This window comes from Symphalangus syndactylus, chromosome 2 (assembly GCF_028878055.3).
Source record: "Symphalangus syndactylus isolate Jambi chromosome 2, NHGRI_mSymSyn1-v2.1_pri, whole genome shotgun sequence".
Classification (NCBI taxonomy): Eukaryota; Metazoa; Chordata; class Mammalia; order Primates; family Hylobatidae; genus Symphalangus; species Symphalangus syndactylus.
The window spans coordinates 84,539,135-84,551,629 of NC_072424.2; the positions used below are offsets into that span (position 1 = coordinate 84,539,135).

At 42.5% G+C, this 12,495-nt stretch overlaps 1 non-coding gene across 1 annotated transcript; it reads right to left on the reverse strand.

Annotated features, from left to right (window-relative positions):
- Positions 1 to 12,140: 12,140 nt before the first annotated feature.
- LOC129477745 (U6 spliceosomal RNA) lies at positions 12,141 to 12,247 on the reverse strand. The gene has a single exon (XR_008655936.1). It is a non-coding gene; the product is annotated as a U6 spliceosomal RNA (small nuclear RNA).
- Positions 12,248 to 12,495: the final 248 nt, after the last annotated feature.

Below are 12,495 nucleotides of genomic sequence, written 5' to 3' on the forward strand. Positions count from 1 at the left end.
ATGGCTAACATTTATTAAGCCTGGATAATGAGAACATAGGGGCTGTAGCATTCGTCTTTGTACTTTTGGGGGTATTTAAAAAATATGCAGCCTCCTCCAAAGACACAAACAAGCTAAAGCGTGATACATGAGCAGAAGTAGTAAGGATGTCCCCAAGAAAGTCCAATTTTCTTCTCTACTAAAGCCCTTATGTTTTATACCACACAGTTAAGTATCCAGTTACTGATTATCTTGCTTCATTGGTGTCTTAATTCTCGCTGCCATAACAAAATACCATAGACTGGGTGGCTTGAACAACAGAAACTTATTTCTCACAGTTTTAGAAGCTGGGAAGTTCAAGACCAAAGTGCCAGTAAGGCAGGTTTCATGCTGAGGCCTCTTCTCTTGACTTGCAGGCAGCCTCCTTCTCATTGTGTGTTCACGTGACCTCTTTGTGTGTTCACATGTGGAGAGAGAGAGAGACAGAGAACACGCTTTGATTTCTCTTCTTTTTTTGTTTTGTTTTGTTTTTGAGATGGAGTTTCTCTCTTGTTGCCTAGGCTGGAGTGCAATGGCATGATCTCGGCTCACTGCAACCTCAGCCTCCGGGTTCAACAGATTCTCCTGCCTTGACCTCCCAAGCAGCTGGGATTACAGGCACCTGCCCGCCACCACGTCCAGCTAATTTTTTGTATTTTTAGTAGAGACGGAGTTTCACCATGTTGGCCAGGCTGGTCTCAAACTCCTGACCTCAGGTGATCCGCCTGCCTCGGCCTCCAAAGTGCTGGGATGACAGGCGTGAGCCACCGCACTCGGCCTGATTTCTCTTCTTACAAGGGCCCTAATCCCCTACAAGGGCCCACCCTCATGACCCCATCTAGCCCTAATTACCTCCCAAAGGCCCCATCTTCAAATGCTATCTAACTGGGAGTCAGGGCTTCAACATGGGAATTTGCTGGGGGGACACGTTCAATCCGTAACAATTGGCTAATTGCTTCATGCATGTTATTCTTGCTACCCAAACTACACTGTAAATGCAGATCACAGACTGAGTAACAGGTCTCCAGTATTTCCTGTTTCTTGAGTGATTTATGTATGGATTGATTGTCAGAAGTAAATTTGGTAATCTCAGACAAGACATGTAACACTCCCTGCCTCATTTTGCCCATTCGTGTAAATTCTTTCCTGTGTACTTTAATATGCATTCCTTATTTCCCTAAGGTTTTGCTATAATAGGCCTCAATAAATATTTATTGAACAAATAAATGAATTTTAGGGGAGATCCATATACAGAGTCACATATTTTCCCCATCTGGCAGATGCAAGGAATTTTAAGCTGCATTTCTTCTATTGGCTGTTGAACCTGGCAAAATGCCAACATCTCCATAGAAGTGACACTTTAAAATGTTACTAGCCGTATACACTTTAGTGTGAACAAAGAAACTGAAGCTAATTCCTGATAGAAGACATTTTGAGCTCTAGAAGTCTAAGGAAGGACAATTGTGAGGGACCAGAAGGGGAGGCTTGAAGACACCAAAGAAAAATAATAGCTCCTTTGCAATTTTGCCTAAAGCTCTAGAATATCGGTAAGCAAAATAATAACAATCAGATTTCCTCTTGCTGTTTGTATTATTTCATGGCATTGATCTGAAAAACAGTCAATTATCACTAAAGCTCTTTCTACTTCCTTACTCTTGATTCCCTCAAAACATTTATCCTGTGCCTATGTGATGTACTGTAAAAGTGCCTGGCCCCATTCCCCTCCATATTCAGCCTTTTGAGGGCCAGGGCTAGGATCCTCCAGGCAGAAAGGAGGTAGAGCCAGAGAGCCCTTGAGGCTGCAAGCTGAGCCTCTGCTGAATCCCTGGAGAAGCTTGCCCTGGGGGTGGTGGCAATAACATAGGCATCTGTCAGGCCCTTGCCATCTCCACCCACAGCAATCCCTGGCAGCAGCACAGGCCTAACTGTGGGGCCCTGGGTTGGGCATTGTGTGGATAATGCAGGACTGCCAAGGGCCTGGAGAGGTAAGGGCCTCTCTTAATGCAAGTGGCTTCACTAGTTTGGACGAGAAACACAAAATCACAGGATCCCCATGACTGGCATATATTTGAGAAACTCACTTATAAAAAAGATGCCCCCAGAGGACATGAACAGACATTTTACAAAAGAAGACATACATGCTGCCAAGTATATGAGAAAAAGCTCAACATCATTGTCATTAGAGAAATGCAAATCAAAACCACAATGAGATACCATCTCGCACCTGTTGGAATGTTAGGTTTTTATTAAAAAGTCAAAGAATAACATGCTGGCAAGGTTGCAGAGAAAAGCAAATGCTTATACACTGTTGTAGGAGTGTAAATTGGTTCAACCATTGTGGAAAGCAGTGTGGTGATTCATCAAAGCGCTAAAAACAGAACTACCATTCAACCCAGCAATCCCATTCATTACTGGGTGTATACCGAAAGGAATATAAATCATTCTGCCATAAAGACATACGCACTCAAAAGTTTGTTGCAGCACTATTTATAATAGCTAAGACATAGAATCAACCTAAATGTCCATCAATGACAGATTGGATAAAGAAAATGTGGTACATATACACACAGCATGGAATACTATGCAGCTATAAAAAAGAATGAGATCAGGTCTTTTGAAGGAACATGGGTGGAGCTGGAGGTCATTATCCTTAGTAAACTAATGCAGGAACAGAAAACCAAATACCACATATTCTCACTTATAAGTGGGAGCTAAATGACGAAAACACATGGACAGGTAGAGGGGAACAACACACACTGGGGCCTATTTGAGGGTAGAACATGGAAGGAGGGAAAGGATCAGAAAAGATAACTATTGGGTACTAGGCTCAATACCTGGGTGACGAAACAACCAGTAGCGCAAACCCTCATGACACGAGTTTACGTATGTAACAAGCCTGCACGTCTACCCTCCAACCTAAAATAAAAGTAAAAATAAAAATAAACAAGATGTCCTCAAGGACATGGATTCTATGGCTCCTCTCACATTTTAAAGGATACAGGAATGATAAATACCAGTTACCCTCTCGGTTAATCAAGAGATTATTCATATTCCGACCTCAAATTGTTTAACCTGAATCTAATCATGAGGAATAAGGGAACAATGAGGCAAATTGAATTGGAAGTTGGAAATTGAAGGATGTTCTACAAACCAACCAGCCTGCCCACCCCAGCTAGTCATGGTCAGGGGATGGGACCATGATAATCGACTTAGAAGTTGGAAATTATCTTGAGCTGTGGCCAGGTCAGCTTCCCCTTAGCTGGAAAGAGCTGGACCCCTAAACAGCACTGAGGTCCTGTTTGGCAGGGAGAAGGGCCTGCCACCAGTACAGTCAGCAACAGAAGGGCTGGGTCCAAGTCTGAATGTTGACATATTTGAGCAGATGGAGAAGGAAGGAGGAAGTTAGGGGAAGCTTTGTAAACAAGAATGCAAGGTAGCATGCAAGAATAGAAATGCATTCTACTGGGTCTGCATTCTTTACATCATGAAGGACATAATCTAACAGAATGCAAAAATAGAAGCAAGTACAGGTACAGCATGGTGGCTCACACCTACAATCCCAGCACTTTGGGAAGCTGAGGTGGGAGGATGGCTTGAAACTTCGAGAGCAGCCTGGGCAACAAAGTGAGAGTCCGTCTCTACACAAAATCAGAAAGTTAGCCAGATGTGATGGCATATGCCTGTGGACCTGTGGTCCCAGCTACACAAGAGGCTGAGGCAGAAGGATCACTTGAGCCCAGGAGTTTGAGACCAGCCTGTGCAACAGAGTGAGGGCCCTTCTCAAAAAAAAAAAAAAAAAAAAGAAGAAGAAGAAGGAAGGAAGGAGGGAAGGAAGGGAGAGAGAGAAAGAAAGAGAAAGAGAGAGAAAGAAACAAAGAAAAGAAAGAAAAGGAAAGGAAAGGAAAGAAAAGAAAAAAGAAAAGAAAAGAAAAAGTAAGTATAGTGCCTGGTGTCCAGTGGAACCAGTGAGATGATGGGCTGGACTAGAACTTAGATAGAAGTTCACAGGTGTGGAGGATAAATGGGAAAGACAGCTATGGAGAGCCTTGCTGAGCAAGGAGACTTCTTCTAATCGAATCCAAGGATACAGGACAGCCACTGTGGGTCCCTTGGCAGTGGCTTGGTGAGTAGACCATTATTTTAAGAAATGCCAGTCTGAAATGAGGCAGCAATTTAAATATTTTTAAAAGTTCAAATACTGTTTTAATTTTATTCCTTTTCTCCGCAAGCCCGGGGCACAGAACCTGGAGATAGGGCCGTTTCTCTTTAAAAGTGTTGCTGCCAAGTGAAGCAGGCCTGCCAGAGAATGCGACCTGCAATATAGAAGAAACTAGCACATGCATTCTAGGTTGTTCCAGTGGAATGTAGCGTCTACTTGAATTTTGCTAAAGCAATGCCAAGTTTTTTCTCTTTCAGTGAGTTTGAGTTCCTATGGGCTAGAGAAATCGTTTTTCAACTCCTAAGCATAATATCATCACCGTGGAACCAGCAGGAATTAAGCTTCACCTCTCCCATTCCTCTCACTTTTTAAACTGTTCTACAACAATTTACCTCCCTCAGGACACTTTGCCCTCTGAGCAACCCAGAGATGCTAAGCCCAAGTCCACGTGGCGCTGCCCTGTGCCTTTTCTCACGATTGCAGGGCACGAGCCACCCCACTTCTCAGCCTTGGCTCATGGCTCATTAGCCACCAGGGCTTAGTTTAGGGCCAAATTCAGCTCATATTGCAACCTTCTGGCTGCCAGGGCAGAAACAAAGTTTGAAGGTTGTTCTGTCCAAACAATTTGCTCCACAGAGCAGATTAATTTCATACTGGCAAAATCCATACACTTAATAATTATCTAGACTGGGGGTAAAGTACCAGTAAATCGATTGCCATATAAAATGCAATTTAAAGAATAGAGCACACAGAGAAGAAATCTGGGCGTGTTCTTCCAGCTATTCCAAACCAGATTCATGTACAAAGACCTTCCATTCTGTATCTACTGCCCCACCTTGTCTTGTAGGCTCCAGAACCATATGTCAACCTTCACCTTCAACAGCTCCTTTTTGCCCTTAGTAAACTAATCAGCCCAGGTAAACAAACCAACAGTAAACCAACCAAGCCCCTTGTGAGTCAGCCTCCTGCAGACACTCCCCTACCCATACCTACCCCATATAGCAATCACACACAGGAAATCTCTTGCAGGTCAAAGGCCCCATGCTCTCCTGGGCCTCCGTGCCTTTGCACGTGCTGCCCCCTCTGCCTGGTGCCTTCCTGCCTGGCTCACTGGATCATCCTTCAGAATGCAGTTCAGGGAGCATCTCTGTATGGCATCCCTGACCATCATGCTGGCTGAAGTGCTTGTCTATGCCTTGCCATAGTCCCCACCATGGCTGTATCTGATGAGTGCGTTGATCTGTTTAGCTTCACACTAGGTTTAGTGGGGATCTATCTGGGCCTTTCACCCTTGTACCCCCAGCCCAGGCCCTTGTTATCTATTCCAGGACTTCTGCAGGCACCTTCATAATAGGTCTTGATGCTTCCAATCAACAGCTCCCCTCCCCAGTTCTTCCTTTTCACTGCCTCCAGAGTTGTATCTCTAAAACACTTCATTCCCCCTTTATTCTGCTTACAAACCTTCTACTGTTCCCCATTGCCCCAACTCTGTGGCAAGCATTCAAGACTCTTGCCAACCTGATGCCAAATTTCTCCTTTATGTTCTTCTTCTACCGTTTCAGGCATAGATCCATGCTACAGTCAAGAGTTCCCCAAAGGGGCCACAAAATGTCTCTTTTCCACATTGGCTCATGAGGTTTTCTCCTTTTCCATACCTGATAGGCAAACTTCAATTGTAAGACCAGGTAAAATGTTACCAGTAAATAGCTCTCAACTCCTGAGCCAGAATTCATTGCTTCTCTAGGGGCTGGTAACTTGGTCCAGTTCTGCTCAGCTGCTCCTTTGTTGCAGACTGAGCCCATGACCAGAACCCTCAGCTGCTCCAGCAGATGGTGGCTAGAATTTTTTGAGTTGTTTTTAACCTGGTGCTCTGAGACTGGGGTGAACCTAGGGAGCTGAAGCAGCAATGCCACGCCCCCAACACTTCATACACACACAGACACACACACACACACACACACACCAGGCACACACATAACATGGACTTACAACATGCCATCATGTTGGCATGATGGGCACATTATAAGGATGGGCTGGCAGGGCGCGGTGACTCACGCCTATAATCCCAGCACTTTGGGAGGCCGAGGCAGGCAGATCACTTGAGGTCAGGAGTTTGAATCTAGCCTGACCAACATGGTGAAACCCTGTCTCTACTAAAAATACAAAAAAAAAAATTTGCCAGGCATGGTGGTGAGCGCCTGTAATCCCAGCTACTCCGGAGGCTAAGGCAGGAGAATCGCTTGAGCCCGGGAGGCAGAGGTTGCAGTAAGCCAAGATCACGCCACTACACTCCAGCCTGGATGACAGAGTGAGACTGTCTCAAAAAAAAAAGAAAGAAAAAGAAAAAGAAAAGTAAAGAAAAGAAAAGGATGAGACTCTTGTCTTGAGCACTGATCAGGTACTCCATTCCTCCTTGTCACTGGATTCTGTCCTGAACTCCATCCAATATGGCCAGGGCACCTCCTTGGTGCTCTGTTACATGCTTTGTCATGAACCCCATCTTGACCCCAAGTGGAATGATCACTCGGTCCACTGCAGGCAGCCTTCATGAATGCACCTTTCTATAGCAGGATCCACTTAATCTTCCTGAAGTGGGCACAAAAAACAGACTCTTAAAACCTGCATCTGTCCTCTCCAACTCTTAACACAATCTGGTACACAGTTTTCTCAGGCAGCCCATGCAGAATGGGTAAGTGTGGAGATGTGTATTATTCTAATCCTTCCAACACAGCTTCTCCAGACATGCCTTCCCAGGGCCAGTTCAGAGCAGGCTGGATGGACAGTGCAGTGTCTACCCCTGATGTGCAGTCCAACTTACTCAGTGACGCTTCCTGCTGCACGTAGATGCCTGCAGCCGGTGGTGTTCCAAGGTGAGAAGGTGGGAGGGGAGCCAGATGCATGGTTTGCTACAGATGCAGACAGTAGAGGTTTATAAGCAATAATAAAACCAAATAAAAGCTAATTCGCTTTTTATGAAAAGCCCATGAACTGGCAATTGCCGACAAATGGGCAGTTCTACATAATGGCTGTGATAAAACACCTTCCTCACAAAGTAGTTTTTGGGTTTAAATTCTAAACAATTTCTGTGAGTTTTAATTAAATACATGTAAGCTTTAAATTAGCAAATTGTATTACTTATCCATTGATATGCATTGTTCTCTACATGAAAGCGAATTTTGGAACTCCCTGTTAGTCATACTGTCTCCTAATACACACAGACTCACCTGCACAGTCTCAGTGGCACCAGGATAAGCCCAGAAAGGTCAGAGTTTCCACCAAGGCAGTTGTTTGTCCACCTCCTGGGTACTATATATGTCTGCCTTTACATAATGCATTTCAAACAAAGAGAAAACAACGACTGTAAAGATAAAGAAATAGAACTTCAGTTGCTTCAATACTGCCATTCCATGTAACCACTTGTAGTTTTTATTCGTATTTTTAAAAATGTAGTAGTGAAACAGAGCATGCACTTCAAGGGATGGTATTTTTTAAACTTTTTTATAATGGAGGTGAAATTTATAGAACATAAAAATAACAATTTAAAAGTGTACATTCCGTGGCATTTAGTAAATTCACAATGTTGTACAACCATCACCTCTGTCTAGTTCCAAAACTTTTCATCATTCCCAAAGGAGATTCCATGCCCATTATGCAATCACTCCCTGTTCACCCCCATTTTTGGTTGCAAGTATAAATTTTGGTTCACACATGAAATTTTTTACTAATTTTTAAATGCACATATATATATATATATATATATATATATTTTTTTTTTTTTTTTTTTGAGATGGTGTTTCTTTCTTGTTGCCCAGGCTGGAGTGCAATGGTGTGATCTCAGCTCACTGAGATGGAGCCACCACGCCCAGCCATAATATATTTTTAGTTTGAAATTTTCTTTATTATTATTTGTTATAAACTGTAATTTTATCATCTCATACTACAACAAACATGTAGGTATAAGTCTTCCCTGTTTTCAAAAGTCGTATTAATGTTATAAAATATTTAATCTATTTCTTTTTATTTTACTATAATATTTATTTCACTTCTTTTTTCTTTTTTTCTGGCATAACAGTATATATGAAGTTCAATTTTTAAAATTTACTGACTGTTTTTTTCCTGGACATTGTTATTATCTATTCCATTTTTATGATTATTACTGAAGATAATTTTGTTGTATAGATGAAGATTGATAAAAATGAATTCATTCTGGGCGTCAAACAAGCCAGATACACACTGACCATAGCTGCACAAATGTAGCTTGGTCCCTGTTTGATCATTGCTGTTTCTGCTCTGCAGTTGGGGTCACATACCTTGCTGACTCCTCCTACTCTTTAGTCATGCATGGGGAGTGTAGAGGAGGAAAAAACTTTTTTCTTTTTCCTCTTGGGTTCTCCAGCTGGGGGTCTGCAAATGAGACTGACAAAAGGCAGTCTAAAAAACAAGAGAAAAACAGAGTTTATTAACATATGCAATGCACGTACTCACAGAAAAACTCAGTAATGAGCAAGTCAAAGGGATGGTTAGAGGTTGGGGCTTATATAACATCTTAACAAAGAATAATAAATTTGTAGAGAAGTGATGAGACAAAGGAAAGGATTTTAGGCTTCCCAGGTGCTATGGTTTCAATGTCCTTTCCAAGATTCACGTTGAAATTTATTTCAGGGCCAGGCATGGTGGCTCATGCCTGTAATCTCAGCACTTTGAGAGGCTGAGGTGGGAGGATCACTTGAGCCCAGGAGTTCAAGACCAGCCTAGGCAACATAGTAAGACCCCATCTCTAAAAATAATTTATTGCAGGAGGTGGAGCTTTTAAGGAGTGATTAAGTCATGAAAGTTTGGCCCTCATGAATGGATTAATGCTGTTATCACAGAGTAGGTTAGTTACTGAGAGTGAGTTCCTGATAAAAAGGAAGAGTTTGGCCAGATTTCCTCTGTTTCTGTTTCATGGACTCACTTCCACCTTCCTCTCTTTAACCATGGAATGAGCCTTGACAGATGCAGGTGCCATGCCCTTGGACTTCCCAGCCTCCAGAACTACGAGCCAAATAAATCTCTTTTCTTTATAAATTATGCAATCTGTGGCTTCTGTTATAGCAGCAGGAAACAGACTAAGACACAAGGGTAGAAAACTGTGGGAAGATAAATATATGAGGGAAACTAATAGAAAGTCAGGATTGTCTTAGTAAGGTTCGTGGTATAGATTCCCCTCATGCTGTCACTGGGCTAAAGAAAAAAAAAAAGTCTGGTGATTAAGCATCTAAACCTACTTCTAGGCAAATGGTGGGGGAAGGAGAGGAGAGTGTTTTTTTGGTGTTCACTGTTTTCAATTGTCTTCAGCTTCAAATAATCCTTACACCAAAGTACAAATTTTAGGGTGGCATATTCTGATCCCCTACAGTAGCCATCTCTAGAGCTAGCTCCACTCAGGAGAGACTGAGGCTCCTTTAGCTTCTTCCTCTTCTCTGAGTCCCTTACTTCATAGGGAAGCCCAGTGTTTCCAGGTTTCACTGCCTCTCATTAGAAATAGGTTGGAGATCCCCTCCCAAAAAACTGGCTGGGGCAGGTGAACTCAGCACATGCCCTGGGGGCACAGTTCACAGAGTGGAGCAAGCCCCAGCACATCCAGAAGATTTCATGGAGCTTCTTTTTTCAAACACTCTCCTTAGTAGACAGGCATGTCTAAAAATAAATAAACAAACTGGGAAGTATTGCAAAATATTTTCTCTCAACAGGTATAACTGAATGATCTTGCCTTGCCAGAGGCGTGAGGACTTCCTAACCTTATCTCTATGGGCCTAGCATGTTTACACCCAGCAGCCCTTAGCCTTAGTGATGGGAGATTATTTGAGCCAGTTTGGCCATCTGGGTGCCCATTATTTGAGGACTATTTTTTTAAGTTTAGGTATATGTTTTAGTATTAAAGAGAATGCTGAGATAGTATCATCAATTATCTATCCCAATGAGCCCAAGAGGTGTGATAACCAAACAGGCTTAAAAGCTTTCATCTCCTCACTCTGCCTACAACATTGCCGAGAACCTCCCCATAAATGGAGGCTAATCCACAGAGAGGCTGATAAAGCTTCAGCTTTGGGGCTCCTCACTTGTACAAGCTTCTTCCAAAGCTCCATACCTAATTGTGTATTCATAATTTGTGTTCTTTTTCTTAAACAGGTCTGAGGGGAAAAAGAGCCAAACTGTTTTTCTCCTCCTATGCTTTCACAACAAGGAACGTTTCTTTGATGAGATATTTCCCCACATACCAAGCAATTCTCCAGCAGACACCAGCTGGGTGTCCTCTAATTCAGTTTAATTCTGACACTGTCTACCTGATGATAGTATCAGATCCCACTGGTTAAGGGCTCAGTCCCACAAGTTTGCCCCTACCCCCAACTTCAGATGCACATCACAAGCCCCAGGTTGTGACCTGTGCTTCTGACCACCAGCTATAAATTGGGGTTCCCACAACTCCCTCCTTGGGTTTGATTTATTTGCCAGAGTGGCAAACAGAATTCAGGGAAACACTTTACTTATGTTTATCCATTTATTATAAAGGATATCACGAAGGATACAGATGAACAGCCAGATGGAGGAGACACACAGGGCAAGGTGTGTGGGAGGGGTCACAAAGTTCCCACGCCCTTTCTGAGCATGCCCTCCAGGTACCTCCACATGTTTTGTAATCCAAAAGCTCATCCAAGCTCTGTCCTTTTGTTTGTTTTTTTTTAATGGAGGAGTCATTATATAGATATAACTGATTAAATCATTGGCCATCGGTGATCACCTGAACCTTCAGTCCCTCTCCCCAACCTGGACATTGGGGACTGGAGCTGAAAGTCCCAATTCCCTAATCATGCCTTGGTCTTTTGGTGACCAGCTTCCATCCCAAAGCTATCTAGGAGCTCCCAGCCACCAGTCATCTCATTTGCTTACAGAAAGACACTTATCCCTTTAGAGATTCCAAAGGTTTTAGGAGCCAGATGTCAGGAACCAGTGGCAGAGACCAAATATGTATTATTGATTATATCACAATATCATAACAGAGTTCCCCAAATTATATAAAGTTCAAGCCCCACAAATCTTGGATTGACCCCTGCTTCTACATACCCCTTTAACGGACCTGTGTGAGAATTTCTAGGGGACCTATGCCCCTGAGCAGACACTTAATTTGATTAACTGGTGCCAGATGATTCTCCAACCTGTGCTCCCACCAGCAGCAGGAAAATGTTATTCCCACACCTCTGCCAGCATTGGCATTCTGAAGCTCTCTAAATTCTCTAGGTTAATAGCTGTATAATAGCCTTACAGCCTTACACAGCCTTGAGTGATTGTAAATTGTCTGAATATGTCACCCATTTTTCTTTTGGGGTACTATCAGGAGTTCTTTGTATATTCTAGATATTCATGCCCTTTGTCACTTTTAGACCTCATAATCTCTTCCCAATCTGTCATCATCTCTTCAGTTCAACTGCGATGTCACTTGTTCACAGAAATCCTTAATTTTGGTGTAATCCGATCTATCAATTTGCCTTGGGGCTTGCACTTTCGAAGTCTTGTTTAAGGATTTCTTTACCCCTTCCAGGTTGCAATGCTTTTCTCCTGTTAACTTTATGATCTTATCTTTTACCTTTAGGTCTCTTGTCTGTTGGAAATCTCCTTTGTATGTGGGTTTAGATATGGATCCTACTTTAATTTTCTCTTTCTTTCTCTGCCTATTTTTCCATCACCATCTACTAAACAATCCATCCACCCTCTAATTAAACTGTGGAGCCAACTCCACATTGTATGAAATTCACAGGTAAATGCAGAGCTACCTGCGAACCATCTATTCCACTCCACTCCCACATTCAAAACAACTTTGTAGGGTGTCTTGCTGTCTGGTAGGCAATTTCCCCTCTTTATTCTACCATTTGGTTTAGCTCCCTGTGGAACTTATTTTTTCCTATACATTTTATTTATTTATTTTTAAAATACAGAATGCTTCACAAATTTGCAAGCCGTTTTTGCACAGAGGCCATGCTAATCTTCTCTGTATCATTCCAATTTTAGTATAGGTGCTACCACAGTGAGAACCCCCATACATTTTAGAATAAGTATATCAAGTATCTATAAAAAAATTACAGCTAGGATTTTAACTGGGATTGCACTAGATTTATAAGTTAATTTGGGGATGTTTGACATCTTTATAATTTAAGTCATGTCATCGAAGACCTGGCATGTCTGAGGGGAGAGAATTGTGAGAAGAGATTAAAATAGATATCAATGAATGTCTTGGAGAGGGTCCCAAGTCCTGTCCTTACCATTGGCCTTGCTTGAGTTTG